Consider the following 20,984-nt stretch of genomic DNA (forward strand, 5'->3'; position numbering starts at 1 on the left):
GCGAGGGCTTTCTCTACTTGTGGCAAGCGGGGGCCACTCTTCATCGCGGTGCACGGGCCTCTCACTATCGCGGCCTCTCTTGTTGCGGAGCACAGGCTCCAGACGCGCAGGCTCAGTAATTGTGGCTCACGGGCCCAGCCGCTCCGCGGTATGTGGGATCTTCCCAGACCAGGGCTCGAACCCGTGTGCCCTGCATTGGCAGGCAGACTCTCAACCACTGCGCCACCAGGGAAGCCCCCATATCCTCTTGAATTAAAAATTCCTTTCACCTTAAAAAATTAATTCTGAAATGATTAACTAACATGATTAGAGGATTATAAGTTTTAAAAAACTAATTCTACCCCAGCCTTCCCTATTTTGGAAAATGGTATTACCACTTTTCTATCTGGTTGCTCAGGCTCAAAGTTTAGGATATGTTCCTTTTTTTTTTTTTGCATCAAAAATTCTGAGACCTTATATAGTCCTTTTAAAATTTAATATTTATTTTGACAAATGCATAATATTTTGAATTTAAGTTTTGAGGAAAGTTATGGTTATATGACATTGCATGGATCACAAAGAATAATGTTGAAAACTAATCCTATTTCCCTAAAAAATCGTTTCTCAAAGTTACTGCAGTTTTTAAAGTCTGACCTTACTTGGACAGCAACAGTCTTTCCTCCTTCCTCCCTCCCTCCCTTCTTTCATTGTAGGAACAGATAACGTAAGATCTACCCTCTTAAGTTTTTAAAGGTATAGTACAGTATCATTAACCATAAACAAAATGTCCTTCAGCAGATCTCTAGAACTTATTCATCTCGCGTAGCTGACACTTTTATACCCACTGAACAGCACGTCCCCATTTCCCCTGCCCCCAGCCCCTGACAACCACCATTCTATTCCTGTTTGTATGAGTTTGACTATTCTAAATACTGAGGAAACATTTTTCATATCAGCAAGTTTTAGGATCTCTCTATAAAAACGTATCCTGAGTCACTATTATTTAGGTACCATCACCTTATTTTGAGGATCTTTATTTTAAAAATAACTTTATAGAAACTTGAGCTCTTTGAAGGAAAATTCTCATGTAAATTGTAATACACAATTACATTCTATGTGTTCAATCCAAAAGATCCTTTAATAGGTGCTGGAAATACCCATTTTTCTACTCAGTCAGAACTCCAACCAAATAACCAACCTTTGTGTTTCTGTACCACTAGTATTTTGGTTTGATAACCATCCTGTAGTGTTTGGTTTATTGAGGTTAGAAATGGTTTGGTAACTGAGAAGTCTTCGATTAAGGAGTTAAAAGGCTTAGCAGTGAGCAGGTTTTTAAATCCAAGGAAATCTCTGATAAAAGAAGTCTGGAGTAAGGGGGGTTGGACCTCAATCCACCAGCAAAGATTCGACTTTTCTGCAGGAGTGCTTTGGTGAGGACTCTTGGAAGGCAGGGATACACAAGGGTGCGGAGTACAGGTGCACAAGCCAAGTGCAGCACTCAGGAAGAGAAGTGAAACACAGATCTCCCTGATTGAGCTCTTTACCTCTCTGCATTCACCATGAGTGTTATTATTACCACAAGCACGTCTGCATAATAGACCAGGAGATCTAACCTGCTGTTCTGTCTCCTTTCCCATGTGCAGGACAATTTGAGAACAGCAAGTATGGTTACTTTTCATTATCTCCCTATTTGCTCTTGTGACCACATTCACTGGATAACTTGAGCAGGTCTCAAAAATTTAATCTGGCTTTAAAGAACTTCAAACCACGTGAACTACATTTTAATTTTTTTTTTACTTTATAGATGAAGAAAGTGGGGCCCAGAGAGGTTAAGCAACCTGTCCAAAGTTGCACAGCAAGTTGGAAGTTAATTCCAAGTGGTGCTGTTTTCGTTGCATTGTGGTGTCTTTGTGTGGGTAGATACATTTCTTTAGTTATTATGCATGAGCTGATTTCATTTGGAAGAATCAGAAAAAATTAATTCTTCAGTATATATTTCATAAAAATTTTCAGACCCATATCTGGGAACTGGTAACTATTCACAGTAGTATCCCTTATCTGTGGGAGATATGGTCCAAGACCCCCAGTGGATGCCTGAAACCTTGGATAGTACCAAACCCTATGTATTATATTTTTTCCTATACCTACATACCTATGATAAAGTTTAATTTATAAATTAGTCACAGTAAGAGATTAACAACAATAACTAATAATAAAATAGAACAATTATATGGTTTAATGAAAGCTACGTGAATGTGGTTGCTCAAAATATCTTATTGTACAAAGTCAATGTCTTTTCCATCTTAATTAAGTACTTATAACACACTGTGGCCATAATTTTTGCAGTTTAAGGTGTGACAGCAAAACTAGCATGGATTTCTTTTTCCTTCTTCACAATTTCACAGATAGAAAATTTGTTCTTTCTGTAGATCTTAGCAACCTCAGCATATGATTTTTTTCTTTCCTTATTAAGTCAAGAACTTTTTCTTTTTCATTTAGAAGAAGCACTTCATGGCTTTTCTTCGGCATATCCGAGTTGCCAGCATCACTACTCTGGGGCTTTGAGGTCATTATTAGGTAAAATAAGGGTGACTTGAACGCAAGCACTGAGATACTGCCACGGTCGATCTGATAACTGAACCAGCTACTAAATGACTAACTGATGGGACAAAGGGATGATTAATATCCTGGGTGGGTCGGAGCGAGAGGGCATGAGATTTCATCATGCTACTCAGAACGGCATGCAATTTAAAACGTATGAATTGTTTATTTCTGGAATTTTCCATTTGATCTTTTCAGATGGTGGTTGACTGTAACAAACTGCAGAAAAGAAAACCATGGTAAAGGTGGGACTACTGCGCAGGTACCAATTGTTTCCATTACCTGTGTATTTAAATTGCTGATATAAGAGAATATCTCTCCAGGAGCTGTCTAGGTTCAATTCCAGCTCTACCACTCTACCTCAGGCAAGTTTCTTAATTTCTTTGTACATCTGTAGTTGTATTTCCTGTCTATGAAGTGGGCATAATAATTGTATCTGTCTTATTGGGTTGCTGCGAATAACTGAACATAGATACAGTATTAGAACAGTGCCTAGCACATAGTAAGTGATATACGCCTGTTTATTTCTACAGTGCCTAGGTACAAGTGTAGATAAGACCAACATACTTTAGAGCTTGTTCTCAGAAGTTCTCATCTTGAACAGTTTGGTAAAAAGTAGTAGTTTCCAAATTAAAGCATCATTTCATTCCGCAGTCTCTAGATGCAGTAATTCAAAGCCATCACTAGATGGCAGTTGTGATCCATTGTGACTTCAGAAGCAGGAGGTTTTAACAGATGGTTCAAACCCTAGAATTTGTTTTCTGTGCCCTGCAGCGTTGTGAACTCAGGCTGTCCCTTGCCCACAACGTGGGCCTTTAACAGAACTGTTAGGGTGAGCAAACTCTGCCTTCTGTGGCCACTCTTGGGACTCACCCAAAGGCACACAGTCTTCCTGATGGCAGCTTCACAGAAGCCTGGGTTTATTTGCCTCCACCCTACTGTGAATTTACTGTCTGCCAGGTGGCAAGAGGACAGTGTCAGGATACCCTGTGTTAAGAAGATTAATCACTGGTTCTCAAAGTCTGGTGCACCGCCCCCCCCATAGCAGCCTCAGCATCACCTGGGAAATTATACAAAATACAAATTCTTGGGCCACATCTCAGGCCCGCTGACCAGGAATCAGTTTTCACAAGCCCACCTGATGGTTCTGATCCCTGCTGAAGTTTGAGAACCACTGAGATGAACCAATGTTTAGCATCATATAAATGTTAGCACTGAGTGGGTCCTCAGAGAATATTTTGCCCAACTCATTCATTTTGCTAAGAAGGAGAGTGAGTCCAGGCAGTTAAATGACTCACTGAAGACCATAGGGTTAGTCTTGTGGCAGAGCCAGGGCCCAGGGCTGCCAAGTTGTGTCCCCCGGCTCTCCCACTATATCCTTCACCCCTTTTCCCCTTCAAAACTGAGGCCACTAGATACACATTCTAGCCTGATAACTACTTACGAAGAAAAAAATCACTTATTTTTTTATATAGGAGTTCATTCATTTCAAAAGGTGTTTCTATAGAGATAACAAAAATATGTGTGTGATGCATTGAGTGTGATGCGCTTTCAGTTCCATGTGTACATGCGTGCATGTGCGTGCGTGCGTGTGTGTGTTAGATGGGAGAGGGGGGAAATCAAGTAAAAAAAAGCCATGTCTCAGTTGCTAGAAGAGGCATATTGCAGGGCACCCTGGGAAATGGGTGAATGCAACTAAGTCAGGAGCAGGGATGAGGGAAGACAAGTAAGAGGAGGGAATTTCATAGCTGAACCCTGGCCGATGGGTTCACCAGGGGAAGTAGGAAAAGAACATTTGGAAAGAGGGGTCAGCATGTGCCATGAAACAGTGAGGGGAATCTCAAGAGTTTGGTTTGACTGAGGGGAAGGGTGTGTTTGGAGGAGTCATTGTGTTTTAAACAATAATATCACTACCAGGACTATCTGACACTTAGTGAATGTTAACTGTGTGCCAAGCACTGAACTAAGCACTTTACAACTGTTATTGATTTAATCCTTAAACAGCTTTGCGAGCATCTACTCTTCTTCCTATTTTATAGATGACGGTACAAGTACATGCATTGTCCTATTTTCCTTAAAATCAAGTGTTATTATTTCAGTTTCTTAGACAAACTTAGAAAAAGAGTCTTAATATTTACTTGTTCCAGGACAATCTCCATAACGTGTAGTATATATTTTGGGGGGGGGTGAGGAATATGTTTTTAATACATATAATTTTATTATAAGCATATTTTTCATAAATGCATAAAATCAGGAAGATTTTGACACCCTTTCTTTTTTAACTCAAGGAATGAATGTCCCATTATTCTTTGGTCTATCAGCAACTGTGGAAGTAGCCAGGATAATAGATGTTTTGTGTCTGAAAAGTGGCAAAGAAAGCTCCTTTCAATTATTTGACTCACTGAAGAAAGGAAGCTGAGTAATGAGTGAGTGATCTAGTCTGAAATCATTGGCTTTGTTATGCTTTTGGTTTTTACTTTATAGGCATTCACTGTGAATGTGTTTTTCATATATTATATGAATATTAGCCAATATTAGTATATTTTCTTCCTTGCCGAGGAGTACCCACAACCAAACTATCAAGTTCTGGTAGGATTTGAAATACCTACTCCTTCCTGTGAAAGCTTACAGGAATTCCTGGATACTTTGGGATATTTTTCAGTGGTTTCACTTTTTCCTGAGAAAATAATGTATCCTTCTTAGTTTTCTCATCTGTAAAATACTGTTATTGGATGAGATAGTCTAGAAGGCCCCTTTCAGCTCTAATGGTCTGTGGATTTATGATTTAATGATTAAATGGCACAAGGAACTCATTTCTGAGTTTTCTTTGTAGTAAAATTTTAGTGTTGTTGTCATAAAAGAAGTTAGCAGACTATTTCTCCATGAATATTTGAAAGAGATGCCTAAAACAGCTCTATATTTCACTTTTTAGCATCACTAAGACCCTATCCTGCTCAAAGATATGATTGTATAATATATTCTCACATGACATTTTACACATCTTAAGGTCTAAGGCCAGTTTTAAGTAGATACCATTAGAAATGATTTATGGTCAGTTTGTTTTATGGTGAAGAGGTACACTTTACATGATGCTCTGCTTTTCTGATTGCTGTCATAACAACTTTGCGCTTTAAGAGCTCATATTACAACCTTGATCTATCTTTATACTCATGTTCACAGCTGAGGGTAAATTGCTTTCTCAAGAGAATCTAGAAAACCCAATCTAGCTTTCACCCTCACTGTCTAGAGAAACTGAGTAGTCCACAGGTTGCTTTATCTTGAATCAAAGGAAGGGCAATAATGACTGGAAAGAAGAACCTATAAAATATATTATTATTTTAAAATTTTGTGATTGAGAACAAAATTTGCATTTTATGCTCCCCCCAAGATAACTTTTGCCTTTCTCATTTGCAATCAATTTTGGAATTGATTACAATAAATTTTCTATTCACTTATTATAAAAGCAATACCTGTTTATTCTGGAATTATTACAAAAAAGTATAAATAAGTAAAGAAATATCTAAAATTCTGCCACCTAGAGTTGGCTATTGTTAATATTTTTTTAAATTTCATTCCAGGTAAGCATGAACATTAAGAAACTGGCAATAAGTTATATATTTTGAAATCTTTAAAAATATTAATATGTAATTAGCTTACATACACAATTTTTAATGTCAACCTTCAAAGGTAATATATTATTTTTATTGTATAAAAAGTTATAAAACTCTTCAGTTTTCACTGTTTTGTGATTTTCAGTGCCATTTTGATTTAGATCCCCTTTTTGTTTATTTGGCTTCATTTCTTCTTTTTCCAGAAAATATTTAAGGTAATTTCAGCCTACTTTCCTCCAAGTGGGTATTATGCATAGAGGAAAACAAAGCTCTGAAACTCATATTATATAGTTTTGTTTTACATGAGACCTTTGCTTTACAAATAATGGGTAAGTTTTAACACACTGGAGAACATTGCTATAAAGATTTCTATCGTAACATAAAGAAACCTTTAGAAAGTGAAGAGTAACTCCTCCTTCATATAATCTTGTTTATAAGCATGTATTTTTCAAAAACATGCTCACAAGTCTACCAACTTGTGTCCTCTTTGAGGGCAGAGCTCTGCTCTTATTGCCCAATATTCCCTCATATTCTAATACTGTCTCCATAGCTCACATTGTGACTTCAAACAGCACTGACCTAAGAGGCAGTAATGGTTAAGAATTTTTAACCATTAAAAGTTGGTTCTGCTACCTGTTGCTAATTTTCAAATCCCTAAATGAGATAATCTTGGTCTAACTCTCAGTATAGTGCCTGAGACCACATAATAAATGCCAAATAGATCTTACTTTTCAGTAGTCTGGGCTAATTTTTTTTTTTTTTTACATCTTTATTTGAGTATAATTGCTTTACAATTGTGTGTTAGTTTCTGCTTTATAACAAAGTGAGTCAGCTATATGTATATATATATACCCATATCTCCTCCCTCTTGCGTCTCCCTCCCACCCTCCCTATCCCACCCCTCTAGGTGGTCACAAAGCACCAAGCTGATCTCCCTGTGCTATGCGGCTGCTTCCCACTAGCTATCTATTTTACATTTGGTAGTTTATATATGTCCATGCCACTCTCTCACTTCGTCCCAGCTTACCCTTCCCTCTCCCCATGTCCTCAATTCCATTCTCTAGATATGCGTCTTTATTCTTATCCTGCCCCTAGGTTCTTCATAACGTTTTTTTTTTTTAGATTCCATATATATGTGTTAGCATATGGTATTTGTTTTTCTCTTTCTGACTTATTTCACTCTGTATGACAGTCTCTAGGTCCATCCACCTCACTACAAATAACTCAATTTCGTTTCTTTTTATGGCTGAGTAATATTCCATTGTATATATGTGCCACATCTTCTTTAATCCATTCATTTGTCGATGGATACTTAGGTTGCTTCCATGTCCTGGCTATTGTAAATAGAGCTGCAATGAACACTGTGGTACATGACTCTTTTTGAAGTATGGTTTTCTCAGGGTATATGCCCAGTAGTGGGATTGCTGGGTCGTATGGTAGTTCTAGTTTTAGTTTTTTAAGGAACCTCCACACTGTTCTCCATAGTGGCTGTATCAATTTACATTCCCACCAACAGTGCAGGAGGGTTCCCTTTTCTCCACACCCTCTCCAGCATTTATTGTTTGTAGATTTTTTGATGATGGCCATTCTGACTTGTGTGAGGTGATACCTCATTGTAGTTTTGATTTACATTTCTTTAATCATTAGTGATGTTGAGCATCCTTTCATGTGTTTGTTGGCAATCTGTATATCTTCTTTGGAGAAATATCTATTTAGGTCTTCTGCCCATTTCTGGACTGGGTTGTTTGTTTTTTTGTTATTGAGCTGCATGAGCAGCTTGTATATTTTGGAGATTAATCCTTGGTCAGTTGCTTCATTTGCAAATATTTTCTCCCACTCTGAGGGTTGTCTTTTCGTCTTGTTTATGGTTTCTTTTGCTGTGCAAAAGGTTTTAAGTTTCATTAGGTCCCATTTGTTTATTTTTGTTTTTATTTCCATTTCTCTAGGAGGTGGGTCAAAAAGGATCTTGTTGTGATTTATGTCATAGAGTGTTCTTCCTATGTTTTCCTCTGAGAGTTTTATAGTGTCTGGCCTTATATGTAGGTCTTTGATCCATTTGGAGTTTATTTTTGTGTATGGTGTTAGGAAGTGTTCTAATTTCATTCTTTTATATGTAGCTGTCCAGTTTTCCCAGCACCAGTTATTGAAGAGGCTGTCTTTTCTCCATTGTATATTCTTGCCTCCTTTATCAAAGATAAGGTGACCATATGTGCGTGGGTTTATCTCTGGGCTTTCTATCCCGTTCCATTGATCTGTATTTCTGTTTTTATGCCAGTACCATACTGTCTTGATTACTGTAGCTGTAGTATAGTCTGAAGTCAGGGAGCCTGATTATTGTTTTTTACTATATATATTTTTTCTCCTAAATATGAACCCATTTCTCCTGAGGACTTTCACTTAAATTTTTCAAAGCAGAAATAAGCTACTTCTTTAGGGATTACATATAAAATATCTTAAAGAGTTGGTAGGGGGAATAAAATATACTCTATTTTATAATAAATTTATATATAGTTATTATGTTACATTGCCTATATCACCTAATAGTCCAATGTCTCATTCACTCATAATGTTTAATAGGAACACATTTTAAAATAAGGTGTGCTACAGAGTCATAAATATAATTTATAGTTCTTTCCAAGGTACTTTTACTCTAAACTTTTCAATCATTCTACAAGTATAAAATGAGACCTTTTAATGAATGAGCAATTTGAGGCATCAACTAACAAAGTCTGACTTTTCTCCTGCCTATAAAAGATGGGTAAGAATGACTGAATTATTGTTGCAAATCTACATTGCTCTATGTTTGACAGAGTCTTTGGAAATTGGTCTCAGCTACATCAGGACAGGTGTATAAAGAAGTCCAGGACTGTGAAATCTGTACTGTGGACTCTGAACAATGGGATTCTCTAGTCCAGCTCTGACCAATAGAAAAAATGTGGGCCATGTATGTGACTTTACATTTTCTGGTAGTCACATTAAAAAAGTTAAAGAAACAGGTGAGATAAATTTTAATAATATAGTTTAACTCAAGATATCAAAAATATTATCATTTTGATGTGGAATCAATATACAAATATTAATGAGATAGCTTACATTATTTTTTTTTTGTTCAAGATCTTAGAAATTCTGTGTGTAAATTTACAATCAAGTACATCTCAATTGGGACTAGCCACATTTCAAGTGCTATATCACCCCATGTGGCTCATGGCTACCATATTGGACAGCCCAGCTTTGGAGGTACCATAGCATGGCACTGTGGCGTAGAGAAAAGGAGACAAAGACCAGCTTGGAATCCTCATATATGTCTGTTCCTGGCTCTGACATTTGATATTGAGATGACTGTGAACAAGTGATTTAGTGTCTCTGGGTCTTAGGAGGCTGTGAGGAAGGTTAAATAATATATCATATCTGAAAGTGCTGTGTAAGATCATAAAGCACCATGCATGTGTAAGGCATTATAACCCCCTTTTATTGTAGATTTACTCTCATGACTTGTACAAGGCCACATTCCCAGTTGGTAGGAGAATCAAGGGTAGAATCTGGGGCTTCTGACTTCTAGCCATCTGCTTCAACTATCGGCTGTTCCTAACTTGCTGGCTTAAAAATAAAACCCAAACGTTTTTCTTTTTAAAAAATGAGGAAGGAAGAGAGTGGCAGCAAGAAGTAAATTCCATATTAAATGGTTAGGGTCTTCTTGGTCACTGTCATAATGTTCTGCAGTAAAATTATACATACAGGATATTTATAGACTTATATATCAGCATTACAACCATCAAGGATTGGACTTTATTGCTGTCATATAATACAAAACCCTACGTTCTTCAATGTTTCGAACAACTTCTAAATTGAAGTGTGGTTTCCCCACTCTATTTATCTCCAAAATGTAGTACAACCACAAGAAAGCCCTTCCACACTGGGCTTGATTAATAAAACAGATATGGATCAATTCAGCAGGTTTTCCATGGATATTTTTGGTTACAGATGTAGCTCATTAATCCACATGTGTGAGACACCATCTCTCTAGTGTGAATCCAAGAGACACATTAATCTCTGAACAGAAAGTGGAAATAATTCAGTTCAATTCACCATATTATTTAGTGCTTACTGTGCGTGAGACACATCAGGTATTTTAAGGAGCAAATGGAGCTTGTTTCTCTGATAAATGTCACTTAGAAATATGTTATTCAACTTGAGGAAAATATGGAGTCTAGCAAACTGTCTATGATATATGATTCAGGAATCTATATTTTCAGAAGGTATAAAGATGATCAGAAAGGAAATTCCAGATTATCCAAAAAATAACTTAAAAACTTACATTCTTTACTTTTGGAGGGCATACAGAGGATTACTTATTATGATCTATTTCCCTAAATGTAAGTCTATCATAGTTTTCATATTTAAATTTTTGGGTCATTTTCTACATTTGTTTCAAATGAATTTCTTCCTAGAACTTAACCACATGAAATATTTAGTTTTATACTATGTGAAATTAAGCATAAGCCAAGTTCATTTTCACTGAGAAGACATGCATTCAAGTTCTTTGTTCCCTTTCAGTCAAAATTCCTCCTTAAAAATGACTTTCATCTGGTTATTTTTTACTAGAAAACTATCAGAATATAAGCTTCAGTTCTGCCTGAATTGACTATGTTGAATAAATATAATTTTTATTTTCACTTGCTGAATCATTGCTGTTGACCATTGAATGAAATCATTTATTGAACAACCTTTACATTTTCTTGCTTTTGCACCCTAGTTTAAAAACAAAGTTTAATTTTTTAAAAATTCAATAAAATGTATTTTTGATATTTCCATTATAACTTTAAAAGCAATTCCTTTCCTCTGCCCTATAATAACCACCTTCTGCATTTTTATGATTTAGTTTAACATTATTATTGTAATTTTTCACTGGGTGAGCCCATCAGTGCCCTTGGCAGCAAGATTTTGTTACAAGAAATCCAGAAGCAGCTGAGCTTTAGTTGGCTGCAACAGTCATACAGTTTCTCTGGATTGAGTTCAGAACCTTACCCTGACATTATGAATGTAACACACGTCATGCCTCCTCCTTCAGCTTCTCCAAAATATGTGATTGGCTTGAGTTCTATAACCTGTTGCTTAAATGAGCATATATTTTTTTAATTCAGTGGTTTTGCATTATAAATATTTCATTTGGTTAACATCTGGCCTTGATGGAATTAGTGGTACCCGTAGTAAAATGTGATACATTAGGGAAATGAATAATGTATTTGCATTTCTCCAGGAACTCTGAATGGATTCATTCTAGACAGGATGTGGTCATGTGCATTAACTATAGGGCTAGATGCTGTGTTTTTCTTTTTGTTCAACTGCACCTCCAGCAAGAACACAAAAATCTGAGGAATCTTAACTATTCATTCTTTCAATTACTAAATAAAATTAAATAGACTATAAAAAGCCATTGTACTATTAAATATTAGGAAACATTGAATTGTGTGTCCAGAAGTCACACTTAAGACCAGGCAAGGGTAATATGCATAAGATGGCTGTGGATACTATGAGATAATGTCTACTCGTCAGAAATGGATGGTATTTTTTTCTGTCGAAGTTCAAAAGTTAATGATGTACTTTATATTTTAATTGCTTTTACTGAGAGATCTGTTAAGGATAAAAGAAATTCTGGCATGCTGTTACTATTTTTCACTGTTGATATATTCAATATTGTATATGAATAAAACCATATACGTTATATCATGCTCTGTTTCATACATCCTAGATTGTCTTTAGGAAAATTTAGTACATGGCACTTCAGTCATCTGAAAGGAATCATTTCTTTTTTTTTTTAACATCTTTATTGGAGTATAATTGCTTTACAATGGTGTGTTAGTTTCTGCTTTATAACAAAGTGAATCAGCTATATGTATACATATATCCCCATATGTCCTCCCTCTTGGCGTCTCCCTCCCACCCTCCCTATCCCACTCCTCTAGGTGGTCACAAAGCACCCAGCTGATCTCCCTGCGCTATGTGGCTGCTTCCCACTAGCTATCTACTTTACATTTGGTAGTATAGGAATCATTTCTTCATTACAACTCATAAAACTGTAAAGTATCAGCCAGAAAAAAAAATTGGCCCAATTAAGAGAAATTTGATAATGGTAGAAAAGCACATACAGACATGACTGGGAGATGATAAGATTATTTTAATTTTCCCACTTGCACTGGAATTATTTATTTTACAAATCTCCAGATCTTTTATTACTTAAAACCCTCTGCTGAATCATGAAAAGAAGCTTAAGTTAGCAATTTTCCTCTGCAAAACCTAGCTTCTAGCATCTGGTGAACACTTGGATATCTAGTCAGGTCCTATGGCAATGATTATTTTAAGACTCTATTCAACGTGCCTGGGCTTAAAAATCAGCTCGAATCACACTCTGCACATGTATTTTACTCTCAGGGATTTAAAAACCTGGCATTAGTAGCGATGGTCTCAAGGCTTTTGCAGTGGAGATGAAGGTGGGAGATAGGACCTGCAGGCAGGCCGGGTACCCCAGGGTCTGCCAACAGCCCCTGTCTTCCGAACAGCGACAGTGAGTTCCATTGCCGCAGCCGCCGCGCCTGTGGACCACCGGCCACCAGGCCACCGCGCCCTCCATGGCTTCTCACACTTACATATAGACTCGGCCCGCCTGCGGAATCGAGGACTACCGTCCTTGCTTGTGCTTTCCTGTGGCACGTCTGGGGCTGGTTTCTGTCTCTTCACCGGACGCTACTCCACTTCCGGAACAGCTTCTGAAGTAGAAAAAAAAAGAGGATACTTTTACTCAATTGGAAAGACAACAAGAAGCTGGATTATTATCAAAGTGTATTGTTTTGGGATCATAGGAGAAATTACATTACAGCAATGTATAAAGACACACTTCAATAAAAGTTGCTGTTATTGGCCGAAATGTAAGTGCACATTTAGTTGATATTAGAGATCTTTGTATGCTGATTAGGAGAGAGAATAATTTTTTGTATTTCTATGTATGCAAATATGCACTTATTTATTTTTACACATATACTATATATAGCTTTTGTCCAAATAAACCTTTTTTTCAGTATACAGTTATTGCTTTTCATGGTTATATTATGTGCTAGGTTCCCATTAATTTAATTTCCATTAATACAGGTTACAGATAATTTAGAAAGGATGTGGGCAGTTGCTACAGAGGAAGTAAATTTATGAGGAAGTAATACCTCAGGGAGAAAAGTTAGGTTTATTTAAGAGAAGTGATCTCTGCCATCAACACATTTCCATCCAATTTGCATACAGCAGTATTCGAGTTAGAAATTATTCTCTATTATGTATCAAATCAGGTCTGGTAGAGCTTTAATTCAGCAATACTTTCAGGTTTTCGTCTGAGCTTTTGATGTAATTTAGTTGAGTATGCTTTATAAACCATGTGTAATTTAGACTTTTTACGAGTCATATGGGACTTCTCCCCATTTAAACCGAATTTCAGAAATTTAACTCTGTGTTTTGCATAATAGATAGTCTCTATTTTGTTTTGGTATATTTCACAGAGACTTGTTTAGGAAATATTATTTATATTTGTTGTTCAAAAAAGATTTAAACAGTGAAGCTTTAGAAACTTAGATAAATAAAAAGATTTGAAAGCCAGGATTGGTCGATTAGGAAATAAGTGCAGAATTGGGTATCTAATTTAGAATTTCTGCAATGTGATATAAGTGATGTATTCTAGAACAGTACTATTCAGTAAAACTTTCTGTGATAAAGGAAATGTTCTCGTTTTGCACTGTTGAATATGGTAGCCGCTAGCCACAAATGGCTATTTAAGCACTTCAAATGTGGCTAGTACATTTGAGGAATTGAATTTTTAGTTTTTAATTTTAATTAATTTGGATTTAAATATCCACTTGTGGGTAATGGCTACTATATTGGAGAGTATAGTTCTGGACTTTACCTGTATTGTGTGTTCAACACAAAATGAAGAACTACTTGAATGGTTCTAGCTGCTGAATGTCTATAAAACACGAGTGTACTCAAAACACAAGGCCCAACCTCTGACATGTGTACTCGGGCCTAAAGGTTGGACCCAGCAGCATTCTGAACTTTGGCTCAACTTGTGGATATTCAGACATAAATAAAGTTTGGGCTAACCATAAGTGAGTTGAGAACCTTTTGTCTCTGGAAAGCCATGGAATCTCAAATGATCTCTTGTAATAAAGTTCAGATGGTAAATGGACTCAAGGGCTTGACTTTTCCAGTCCATTGCTTGTGTGGTATGAATAGCAGGTAGTGGAAACAGATACGGAGGAGATGCTCCACTCACATAGCTGCCTCCATGAAAAAGAAACTCTCCAGATTCAGACTAGATCACAGGAACAGGCTGGTAAATACTTTTGTGCCTCTACTCAAATCATTCTTCACTAAATATTCATTGAGCAGTACTATGTGCAAGGAACAATGCTTAGTGCTGGAGATAAAATGCTGAAAAAAACCAAAAAAGATACGACCCCCGCCCTCATGGTGATTAACTGCATTAGACAATAATAAGATTTTTTCCAATGTTTTCTTCCTCCAATTTTTTTTTTTTCTGGATATGGTGAAAATAAAATAGGAGAAAGATACACAGGATAAATAGAAACACTGAAGATCACGATTATGTGTGTGTCATACATCTTATTCAATTTAGTTCTTTCTGCACAGCTTTCACAGTTCCATAATCAGAAGACAAAACCAGTTTTTGAAATGCACTATTGGAAACAGAGAAAATAACTGAAAAGATCTCAACTTAAATTTTTAGAGCATGAGATGACCATCATCATTTAGCATTTATTGAGTTTTTACAATATATGTTTACAAGGAGTTCTTTCCTCTCTGTTAGCCAGAAGAATGTCCCTTAAAATAATTACTAATTAAATGCTGTTATAGGAGGACACCTTTTTGCTTTGTCATTCAGAACACTGTAAGAAAGAGTGCTACAATCACATTTATGAAATGAATCAAATTTTTCAATATTTGAGCACCATCGCAACACCTGATGGGAACTACTAGCTACACAGACCAAATGTAGCTCATTGCATTTCAGTTCATTTTGGAAGAATGAACCAGAAACGTGGCAAAGTACGAAGCAAGAACTATTTAGTCACACTTCTTTTTTTTCCCCTCCACACAGCAACTATATAATTAAATGTATGGTTAACCTGAATTTTTAGATGAGTTTTCCAATGTATCACTGATGGAAATTTAAGGATGAAAAGGATTAAGAATTATATTAAATGAATGCAGCCAGAATACACAGTACTTAAAGTATCTAAAGACCATAAAGTCATTTCTCCCAATATAGTAACTGATAATGTCCTTGAGTTTGTAGACACACCCTTTGAAAATAATTTTAAAAAATGAATTACAAAAAAAAAAAAAAAAAAAAAAAGAATTACAAAGCAGTGGAAGAAATCACAAAGAAGAAGAAAGAGATTAACGTAAGTACTTAAAAACCAGTTGCTTACTAAAAACATTATAAACAACTTAAAAGGTGAAGTGGAATTTGTTTTATTCTTTAAAATGTTTTGTACCCTATGGAAGTTTGAAAACATAGCCACAAATTCGTTGACCCTCCTCTGTGTTCCCTCCCATTGAATCTGGAAGGGCTTGTGACTGCTTTAACCCATAGAGCACAGCGGAGGTGACACTCTGTAACTTCTGAGGCTGAGTCATAAAAGGCCAGGAAGTTGCTGCCTTGTTTCTGGAATATTGTCTTTTGGAATTCTGAGCCTCCAATTAAGAAGTCTGAGTACCCTGAGGCCACATTTAGGTGCCCCAGCTGGCAATTCCAGCCGAGCTCAGCCTTCCTTCTATCCCTGCCATGGCACTAAGCATGCGAGTAAAGCCATTTGAGGCCCTTCAGGTCAGCCAATCTACCAGGTGAATAAGCCATGAGAGACAAAAAGCTCCCAGCTGAGACCCATAAAATGGTGAGATACAATCAAATGTTGGTTGTTTTAAAGCCACGACATTTTGATGTGGCTTGCTATGCAGCAATAGAAAACTGGACCATACCTGCTTGTACGTGTGATAGTTTTACAATAAAAATTTAGAAATTGAATGTAAAAGTCACTCTGGGAATTTGTCTGCAAAAATTGACAAAGACAGTCTTAATACCCTTCCTAGAGAAAGAGCTCTTACAGATCACCAAGAAAAAAATACTAACACCATATTAAAGAATGAGCACTTAAATGAACATAAAATTCACAAAAGAAAAAAAGGCCAAAAACCATGTAAAAAATGTTCAACCTCATTAGTAAGTAAAGGAAATGTGAATTAAACAATTGAATTAAAATTTTGGTTATCAAATTGGCAAAGATAAAAAAAATAATATTAAATGTTGGTTTGGGTAAAGTGGGAGTATACATTGCACAAACTTTCTGGAAAATAAATTAATATTACATGTCCAGAGTTTAATACAATAAAGTTGGTCATTCACTTAGGACCTGTTTTCACCCAGGGACAAGAAAAAAACAGAAACTTCTATCTCACCCTTTAAACTGGGACATTCCAACCCATACAATTAGCTGCAACATGTCTCAGCTCAAAACAGGCCTTAGCTTCTGCTAAGTTTGAAATACGGAAAACATATAATGCAGCTCTTCTCTTTTAGTCCAAGCTTTTGGCAAGACTGTTGCAGAAGATTTCTAATTGAGAGGCAGAAACATCTGCCGTGAGGAAGGCAGCTATTGAAGGAATTCCAGGAGCAAGAGACTGAGTTTGCAGAGCTCAGTGCCATCAGTTTCCTTTTCTACTGATATCTTCTTCCTTCAGAGTAAACTCAGAGATAAGGACGGCAGGGTCTTCCTCCTTCAATAAACTTGGGTTCAGATCTTGGCTCTGCTTCATCCGGTGAAAGTCCTTCAGGATACCCATCATGTCTGCAAAGCTTCTGGCCTGGGACAGACAGACACAGTAGCTTTGTGTTCTGGTTTGCAAATATCAGGGCTGGCAGAACAAGTCAGGAGGACTGATGGAAGCTCAGGGAGTCTACCTGGGTCTCCTCTGCGATGTCACTAACGGTGAAGGAAGTTGTGGAGTGCAATGAAGATCCAAAACAAGGTAAGCGGGGAGAGACCTTTGAACTTTCTGGAGATAAGAAATCTGTTGTTAATGAAGCCGAAACCGCATCAGCCGCCACGATTTTAGCAATCTGGCTGCGCAGGTGGCGCCGCTCATCGTGCAGCTCCATAGGCGGCTTAGGGTCGGCAGGCCTTCTTCGAGGGCAGGAGTCTCTCCTCCATCTCCTGCAGGCTGGGCCCTGAGGCATTGCGCTGCCTGACAATCAGAGGGCTGGGTTTCCAGGGGTTCCTCAGGGGCCGTGTATGCTCCTGACCCGGGCAGAAGGCTCTGCTTCATCTATAGCATCCAGGCGATGTGAGCCAGGGTAGGGACTCGGGGCACAGCCCTCAGACCCAGGTCAGAGATGTTGGGCAGTGCCTCCAAGGATTCCGGGGGACATGGCTTCAGCCACAGGTTGGTACCCGTCCTTCTCACTACGCTTTGAACGTCCCCCTGCGGCTTGTTTTGCCAGACTGAGACGGTCACATTGGCTTCCATTCCCCACATTTCAGCTGGCTCCTGCACTTGAAGGACAAGGCGGCCACGGGGCAGCTCTGGGGGCTCGGGTAGGCTGGAGGCTGACGCTTTCACCTCAGGCCGTCTCAAGGAACACCAGGCTTCTCCTCCTCAGAGCCCGGCTCTGGCCTCCCTCCCCTCACGGCCCCTCCTACCGCAGCGGTGCCCAGACTCAACCGCCCTCACTTCCCCTCCACATTTCCTTATTAACAACTCTTCCATGGTTCCAGTTGCATTAAAAATGTATCTACTCCTGCTCCACTCTCCTCACAGCAGATGCGGTGAACTTTGAAAGAGTCAGTCAGATCATGTCATTTACCCACTTAACAGCCCCGCTCTCACGTCCAATAGTGCCCCATAGCACTTAGATCGGACCTAGATTGCTTTCCCAGCTTCCAGGCCCCATACGATTCTCACTTTGCCTACCTCCCGATTTTGCCCCCTCTCCCCCTTGCCCTTTATTCTCCAGCCACGTTGGCCTTCTCCTTATGGGAAACATCGTGCTGGTCCCCGCTTTCAGGCCTCTGCCCTTGCTGTGCCTGGAATGCTCTTCCTCCAGAGCCCTGCATGGCTGGGCTCTTCACTATTTAAATCTCAACTTACATGTCACTTCGTCAGAGAGGTTTTCCTTGACCATCTGATCGAAAGTCAGCCACTCATTTTCATGTATCTCTAATCTAATTCTCTTTCATCTCACAGTAGCCCTTATACGTTCCCTACTTAATCATACATTTCATTCATTAGTACATTCATTCAACACCAACCCTTCCTATCTCCCCACTCCTCCTCGAGAGCAGGGAACTTGTTTGTTTTGTTCACCGTAACATCCCTTGCAATTGGAACAAGGACGGGCACGTGGTAGTTGATCCATAAATATTTGCTGGATGCCTTGCAAATACTTTTTGTACTTTTGAAACAAAACCAGACATTGTAAGTTATGTGGACATTTTTCAAAGCTTTGATGGTTCTGATTAAAGTACATTGCTTCAATTTCAAAAAAAGAAAAACCCACAAACAATCACAACAACGTAAAATTATTTCAGTAGTGTGATGAGAGCTCCCCTGTCAAATCAGATGCTTTCAAAACTAGACCACCAGTCAACAGGCTCTTTGCTTTGAATTGAAGAATGTGCACCTCCCACCAATATTTTTCGTGCTGCTGAACATGTGATTTATTTACTGGGTAAGGAGCAAACCTTAGTGAAAGACTCCCCTTTCAGCTCTGAAAGTGCTGAAAACAGGGTTTCATCTTTTGAGGCTGGTTTAAAACAAACCTCTGGAATGGGGAGATGTCTTAACTGCCCCACTGAGTAGATGAGAGTTAAAGCTGTTCCTCTTGGTGTCATTCACTCTGGAACTGCAGGAACCTTAGTGGCTGGGTCTCAGTGGCCAACTATGACCGCAAGATTCTACAGTAATGAGATCTGTTTCTATAAAATTCATGAGAAAAATCTGAATTGCTATTTATAGATATGCCACACCATTTCAGAAATGATATAACATTCAGACACTCAGGCTCAAGTTTTGATATGTTCCAACATAGCGTATCCCCACCAATTGTGAACTTCCTCCGCAGCCAGGCGGGCCACATTCTTATGATTCTTGAAGGGATGGGAAATACACATTTATTAAACACATCCTTTGGGCCAGTCTCTTTGCTAATTGTGTTATCTGTACAGTCTCGTTTAATCCTTACAACTGTGCAACAAGTGAGTAAAGGTCATCAGAAGACAGATCCTATTCTCTCACACAATATTAAAGAAGATTGGTCAATTAGGAATCAGCAAAACAAAGGAACTGCTTATTCTTATCCCACTGACATTATCCCAGGGTTTAGTTTCAAGTTTTTCAAAGGACACTGTATTTTACTGTACTGATTCATGGCAGTTGTCTGGACCATGGAAAATGTTCATTGATTTAACAATGTTGTTAAATTGGGCACAAGATTTCCACAGGAACTGTGCATTTGAGTTGTTTAGAAATGCCAGGGCTTTAGAAGGACAGTTAGGTGAGGTACCTTGAGGTTCCTGAAAGCTCTTCTTACAGTCCCATGCAGTGGTGCATCTGGTTTGGTTTCATTAATAATGTTTGGAGAGCCGGAGCAAGGGGTGGGCGGGCCATTTCCCTTTCTCCACCCATCCGAAGGAACGCCTTCATCCTTCAGATGATTTTTATAAAAACTTAAGGTTGTATGTCTCAGATAAAACTAGGATTGTGAAATTCCATATCTACTGAAACAGGGTTAATTCTGAATTAATGAGTAAATCCTGATAAACTAGGAGAGAGGAAAAAAATCTCCTAAAGTTGTACTAAGCCACTACTGAGGGTCTGGATTGTGGATAACTGGCCTACTTTTAAGTACATTGCAGTTAGAGAGACACTCATTTTCCTTTATTTTTTAATTTATTTAAAAAATTTTTTGGCTGTGTTGGGTCTTCGTTGCTGTGTATGGGCTTTTCTCTAGTTGCGGTGAGCAGGGGCTACTCTTCGTTGTGGTGTGCAGGCTTCTCGTTGCGGTGGCTTCTCTTGTTGTGGAGCACTGGCTCTGATCATGTGGGCTTCAGTAGTTGTAGCACGCGGGCTCAGTAGTTGTGGCTCGCGGGCTCTAGAGCGCAGGCTCAGTAGTTGTGGCACACGGGCTTAGTTGCTCCGCGGCATGTGGGATCTTCCTGGACCAAAGCTCGAACCCGTGTCCCCTGCATTGGCAGGCAGATTCTTAACCACTGCGCCATCAGGGAAGCCCTCATTTTTCTTTATTTTTCAGACCCATTATTATGGTCACACAGTTCAAAGAAGCCAAGTATAAATGAACTGGTAGAAGAAAGGATTGAAAAGATCTAAAGATCTAAAGTATATCTGAAATTCCTACCTGTTTGGAATAAGGAAGGATGAAGTGAGAAATTAATTAACACTTCAATATGCGTATAAATTTGAGAAATAGTGACTTTAGTTTAGAAAACTGGAGAGCAGAAGCTTCAATGGTTGGAATCTAAAATTAGGCCTTCATAATGCAAGTTAAGAAGAGATAATTGGGAGGAAGTAGTCAATGAGATTTTCATTCTAGGTACATCCTCCTGACACTTTTCCAATTGCTAGAAATATATCAAACGTTTCCTAGAAGTTCCTCATCCTTGCTGAGAAATTGTAGCCCTTTTCAAATGACACTGTTAGATAAACTTTCAGACAGGATAA

General features: G+C 38.2%; 2 protein-coding genes and 1 pseudogene across 7 annotated transcripts in view; 1 reads left to right on the forward strand and 2 right to left on the reverse strand.

Annotated features, from left to right (window-relative positions):
• The window catches only part of LOC309660108 (uncharacterized protein), a 69,870-nt gene extending 57,041 nt beyond the window's left edge, over positions 1–12,829 (forward strand). For both annotated transcript variants that reach the window (XR_014263138.1, XM_082460659.1), the window contains one exon: positions 12,621–12,829. The gene's annotated coding sequence lies outside the window, so the exon portion shown is untranslated. The remainder of the gene's footprint in view (positions 1–12,620) is intronic.
• The window catches only part of COL8A1 (collagen type VIII alpha 1 chain), a 156,061-nt gene that overhangs the window by 42,736 nt on the left and 92,341 nt on the right, over positions 1–20,984 (reverse strand). For all 4 annotated transcript variants that reach the window (XM_082460418.1, XM_082460416.1, XM_082460415.1 and 1 more), the window contains one exon: positions 12,836–12,955. The gene's annotated coding sequence lies outside the window, so the exon portion shown is untranslated. The remainder of the gene's footprint in view (positions 1–12,835; positions 12,956–20,984) is intronic.
• LOC309660061 (mitochondrial fission regulator 1-like pseudogene) lies at positions 15,832–19,883 on the reverse strand (annotated as a pseudogene). The gene has a single exon. The product of its transcript is annotated as a mitochondrial fission regulator 1-like pseudogene (transcript).

The sequence above is a fragment of the Balaenoptera physalus genome, assembly GCF_965194825.1.
Source record: "Balaenoptera physalus genome assembly, chromosome: 4".
NCBI classification, from domain to species: domain Eukaryota; kingdom Metazoa; phylum Chordata; class Mammalia; order Artiodactyla; family Balaenopteridae; genus Balaenoptera; species Balaenoptera physalus.